Here is a 6,150-nt window from a genome sequence, read left to right as displayed (position 1 = left end):
CCTCACTAATTAGATAACAAAAAGAAATAAAAGTCATCCAAATTGGTAAGGAAGTAGTCAAGCATTCATTGAAGACATAATACGGTATATAGAAAACCTGAAAGGCTACACACACACACACACACACACACACACACATTTGCTAGAAATGATACACAAATTCTGTAAAGTTGCAGGATGCAAAATCAGTGTACAACATCCGTTGCGCTTCTACACACCAATAATTAACCATAAAAAAGAGAAATTAAGGAATCAATACCATTTAAAATTGCACCAAAAATAATAAGACACCTAGGAATGAACCTAACCAAAGAAGTAAAACATCTGTACTCTGAAAACTGTAGAATACTATAAAAGAAATTTGAAACTACACAAAGAAATGGGAAAACAGTCCATGCTCCTGGACTGGAAGAACAAATTTTGTTAAAATGTATATAATACTCAAAGCAATCTACACATTTAATGCAATCCCTCTCAAAATATCACCAGCATTTTTTATAGAGCTCGAACAAATAATCCTAAAATGTATTTGGAACCACCAAAGACTCCAAATAGCCAAAGCAATCTTGAAAAAGAAAAGCAGGGGCACCTGGGTGGCTCAGTCGGTTAAGCGGCCGACTTCAGCTCAGGTCATGATCTCACGGTCTGTGAGTTCGAGCCCCACGTTGGGCTCTGTGCTGACAGCTCAGAGCCTGGGGTCTGCTTCAGATTCTGTGTCTCCCTCTCTCTGACCCTCCCCCATTCATGCTCTGTCTCTCTCTGTCTCAAAAATAAATAAACGTTTTAAAAAAATTAAAAAAAAAAGAAAAGCAAAGCTGGAGCACCACAATTCCAGACTTCAAATTATATTACAGAGTTGTAGTCATCAAGACAGTATGGTGCTGGCACAAAAACAGACACATATTTCAATGGAACAGAATAGAAATCCCAGAAATGGACCCACACCTATATGGCCAACTAATCTTCAACAAAGCAGGAAAGAATATCAAATGGACAAAAAGAGTCTCTTCAGCAAAAGGTTCTAGGAAAACTGGACAGCAACATGCAGAGGAATAAAACTGGGCCACCATTTTCTTACACCATACCCCAAAATAAATTCAAAATACATTAAAGACCTAAACATGAGACAGGAGAGATCACAGACAACACCTGTCTGATATTGGCCATAGCAACTTCTTAGTAAACATGTCTCTTGAGGCAAGGAAAACAAAACAAAAATGAACTATTGGGAGTTAGTCAAGGTAAAACCCTTCTGCACAGCAAAGTAAACAAACAAAACTAAAAGGCAGTCTTTGGAAAGAGAAAATATATTTACACATGACCTATCTAAAAATGGTTAGCATCCAAAATGGATAAGTAACTCCTCAAACTCAACACCCCCCCAAAATAATCTAGTTAAGAAATGGGGAGAAGACATGAATAGATATTTTTCCAAAGAAGACACCCAGATGGCTAATAGACACATGAAAAGATGCACAACATCACTAATCATCAAAGAAATATAATTCAAAACTATAATGAGATAACACCTCACACCTGTCAGAATGGATAAAATTAACAACACAGGAAACAACAAATGTTGGGGAGGATGTGGAGAAAGGGGAACCCTCTTACACTGTTGGTGGGAATGCAAACTGGTATAGCCACTTTGGAAAACAGTATGGGGTTTCTTCAAAAATTTTGAAATAGAACTAGTCTAGCATCCAGCTATTGCACTACTAGATATTTACCTAAACATTGCAAAAATACTGATTTGAAGGGACACATGCATCCTGATGTTAATGGCAGCATTATCAAAAATAGCCAAATTATGGAAAGAGCCCAAATGTCCACCTACTGACAAATGGATAAAGAAGTTGTGGTATATATACATGATGGAATATTACTCAGCCATAAAAAGAATGAAATCTTACCAGTTGCAATGATATGGATGGAGCTAAGGTGCATTATGCTAAGCAAAATAAATCAGCAAGACATATACCATATGAATTCACTCATATGTTGAATTCAAGAAATGAAACAGATGAATGTAAGGGACAAAAAAAGAGAGAGGCAATCCATAAAGCTAATTCTTAAGCATAGAGAACAAACTGAGGGTTTCCTGAGGGGAGGTAGAATGGGAGATGGGTTAATTGGGTGATGTGTATTAAGGAGTGCACTTACTGTGATGAGCACTAGGTTTTATATGCACGTGATGAATCTCTAAATTCTACTCCTATAACTTATATTACACTATATGTTAGGTAACTGGAATTTAAATAAAAACTTGAAACAAAAATTAGAAATAGAAGTACCCTATGATCCAGTATTTTCACTACTGGATATTTACCCAAAATATACAAAAACTCTAATTCAAAAGCATACATGCACCTCTAGGTTTATTGAAGCATTATTTATAATAGTCTAACTATGGAAGCAACCTGTGTCCATTGACAGATGTATGGATAAATAAGATAAAAATACATGAATAAAAAAAGGTGATTATATATATATATATATATATATTACACATAAATCCACATATATATGTCCACATATATAATTCCACATAAATCCATATATGTGGAATATTACTCAGCAATAATAAAGAATGAATGAAATCTTGCTGTTTGCAGGAATGTGCATGGAGTTTGTGATTATAATGCTAAAAGAAATAAGTCAGTCAGAAAAAGATAAATAGCATATGATTCCACTTATATGTGGTAAATAAAAAAAATAAATCAAATGAGGGAGGAAAAAAATAAGAGAATATGACAAACCAAGAAACACTCTTAACTATAAAAAACAAGCTGATGGTTTCCAGAGAGGAGGTAGTTGAGGTGGTATGTGAAGTAGATAGAGATTTAAGAGTAAACTTATCATGATGAGCACTGAGCAATTTATAGAATTGTTGAATCACTATATTGTATTCCTGAAACTAATATAACACTGTATGCTAAGTATACTATAATTTAAAAAAAAACTTAATAAAAAAGATATATCTTTGAATATTCAAAAATTTTTAAAATATTCTAATTTTTCTTAAATAAACTTATGAATTACATTTTATTTTATCTTTAAGATGTTGAAGTATTTGCTGTTTCCATATTTTGAAATATAATTTTTATGGAAAATTGTCTTCAGAATAAAATAAATGGGTATTGCTATACTTACCTTCAAGATTGTGGTAAACATCAAGAGAAAATTGTAAACACAATGGTTTACTCATCATAAAAGCTAAATTTAAAAGGGTTTTTTTTTCTATAGTAAATTGTTATTAATAATTTTCAAATTAATATATAATTACAATATCTCACTTTGAATATATGAAATTAATTCCACCAAATTAGTTGTTTACAAATTTAGATATCATTCCCAGTACACATTCCAATAAATGTATTTTGTAAAAATAAAAACAAAACAAAACAAAAAAGTAGCAATATTGCATACATGCAAACCAATGAGGTATTTGAACTATAAGGGAATCCTAATCTCAACAGGACATTGTAAATTTATGCTTCATGGAGTCTGCCTGTCTGGGGAACCAGCTGTGAATGATTAAAACCCTTACTTGGCCTCTACAATCTTGGTTCCTTGTAACTAAGACAAAACATGATCTTCCTTATGATGGATTTAACTAAGGCATGTCTACATAATTCCAAAACCACAGGTTACATTAGTCAGCTCAATCAAACATCCAGTATATTCAGTGGTAAAAATCCCAAGAAATGATACATTGTAGTTTAAAATACATTTATAGATTTTTTTCTCTTTTTGCAAGTTGAATTTTCATTGTATAAAGAAAGCCTAAGGCCATGATTCCTAATCGAGTTTGTGTAAAAATTCAAGTTGTCTCAAAGAATGTCAGGAGCTGTCAAACAATTCTCAAAACAAAATTATTTTTAATTCATTTCAAATCACAAAAATATGCCAAACAGAATAGTTATCGGAAGGCAGGAACTCAAATACTTAGTGTCACAATTTCAAAGCAGACCAGGAATAAATGATACAGCCCAAAACCATTACAGAGCTATTTTCTCTCTGTCCTTATTTTTTAATGTTTATTTTCTTTGAGAGAGAGAGGTGAGAAAGAGAATGGGAGAGGCGCCGAGAGAGAAAGAGAGAATCTTAAGCAGGCTCCACGCTGTCAGCACAGAGCCCAATGCAGGGCTAGAACTCACAAACTGTGAAGGGCGCCTGGGTGGCTCAGTCAGTTGAGCATCCGACTTCGGCTAAGGTCATGATCTCACTATTCCTGGGTTTGAGCCCCGCGTCAGACTCTGTGCTGACAGCTCAGAGCCTGGAGCTTGCTTTGGATTCTGTGTCTCCCTCCCTCTCTCTCTCTCTCTCTGCCCCTAACCCACTTGTGTTCTGTCTTTGTCTCTCTCAAAAATAAATAAACATTAAAGAAAAATTTTAAAAAAAAGAACTCACGAACTGTGAGATCATGACCTGATCTGAAATCAAGAGTCAGAAACTTAACTGACTGAGCCACCCAGGCACCCCTATTTTCTCTCTCTTTAATGTTGAGTAGTGAGATTTTTTAGTGAGGTTTTCAGAAATGATGGTGAATCATGCTGATTTTTAGTGGTGTGTGTGTGTGTGTGTGTGTAAACATGTGTTTGTTACACTACTATTGTTTTTGTTGATAACACTTCAGAAAATGTCCATTCAATGTTTGTTATATTATTTTGTTATATTATTATTGTTGTTGACACTTTCGAAAGTGTCCATTCACTATTGGGGATTTGAAAAGAATTCTAGTTAGTAGTTATGGTTCCACCCATATGCAGGGTGGTATTTTTGTGCAAAAAAACAACTGCAAGTGATAGAGACCAATCTGAAATTAGTTTGAATAATGAATGGATGATGATGATGATGATGATGATAGTGATTGATGATGGTAATACATTTTAAAATATTCTTATTTACAAACTAAAATGTCCAAGAATATCTAGCTATAAGCAGATGCAAATACAGGATCTTAAATACTTTCATCAAGACATAGCCTCCTTACATCTGGCTTAGATTTTTATCTGTATTCGCTTTATGTGCTTTTCCCTGTGACAACTTTTCTCCATGCAGACAGACTCTTCCTAGTTCATGGCAACAACCACAGGATTACTTCTACAAGCTGGCAACCTTAACACAAAAAAGTGACCCCCAAAATCCTAGAGTTCACTCTTATGATCATGTCCATGTGAGTGAATAAATATCTATGATGTTGATCAAGCCTGGGCCATATTCCTTCTTCTGAGACCAAAAAATCCACTGAAACCCCATGGATTAAGAGAACTGGTGGGTGATTGTTTCCTCATAAAAAATGAGAGTAATGCTAAAAGAAAGTTATGTGAATAATGGTGTTGGGCTGGTAAAAAGAAAATATATTTGCTTAAGCAATATACTAGGCATATTCTGTATATGCATTGTTAGTTCTTCACACATACAAAAGTATATATAATGCACATATAATAATAATCTTAAGTATTTATTAGACAACTATAATATTCCAGGTACTGTGCTTATCCAGCTTCCCTTCCAAAAACTTTGAGGGATAGGAGAGGAAGCTGTGGCTATGTTAAGATGGAACTTGGTTGAAGCTGAGGATCCTGGATAAGCAGGGTGAGAGAAAGAACATGAAAATGTTCTGAAGCAAAGGCACACAAATGGAGCAGAGAAAGACATGCTTTAGACTCTAAGATAGTTCCAGCAATTTTAGGCAATTTTATACATGTTGTCTATAATCTCACAACAAGCCTATGTAAGTTTTATTACCCCATTTTACAGGTGAAGAAACTGGACTCAGAAAGGCTAAATGATTTTCCCATAAGCACATAATTAGTTAGAAAGAAAAAAGCTGAAATTTCAACACAGATCTGTATAGCTTGAAAACCTGTACTCTTCCCACTACATTAGTCTACTATGATAATTTATATTGTACTTGTTATATACAATTTTATATAAATGGATAAAATATGATACTTTGATACTAAGAAGTTAAGATGGTTTGAATGTAATCTAGGTAGGAAGAACTGACATATGAAATCTGACAATAGCAAAAACAATATTCTATCTTGGAAGTAAAGCTGAGTAGATTCTCTCATTTGACAAGAGTGTTGACAACACTAACCACATTAACCTCCCAGCATACCCTTGATCTCATCATTCCAC

The sequence above is a fragment of the Lynx rufus genome, unplaced genomic scaffold (assembly GCF_022079265.1).
Source record: "Lynx rufus isolate CCGP_SWC_20201006 ecotype Redwood Valley unplaced genomic scaffold, mLynRuf1.p SCAF_14, whole genome shotgun sequence".
NCBI lineage: Eukaryota > Metazoa > Chordata > Mammalia > Carnivora > Felidae > Lynx > Lynx rufus.
This window is presented reverse-complemented; position numbering follows the sequence as displayed.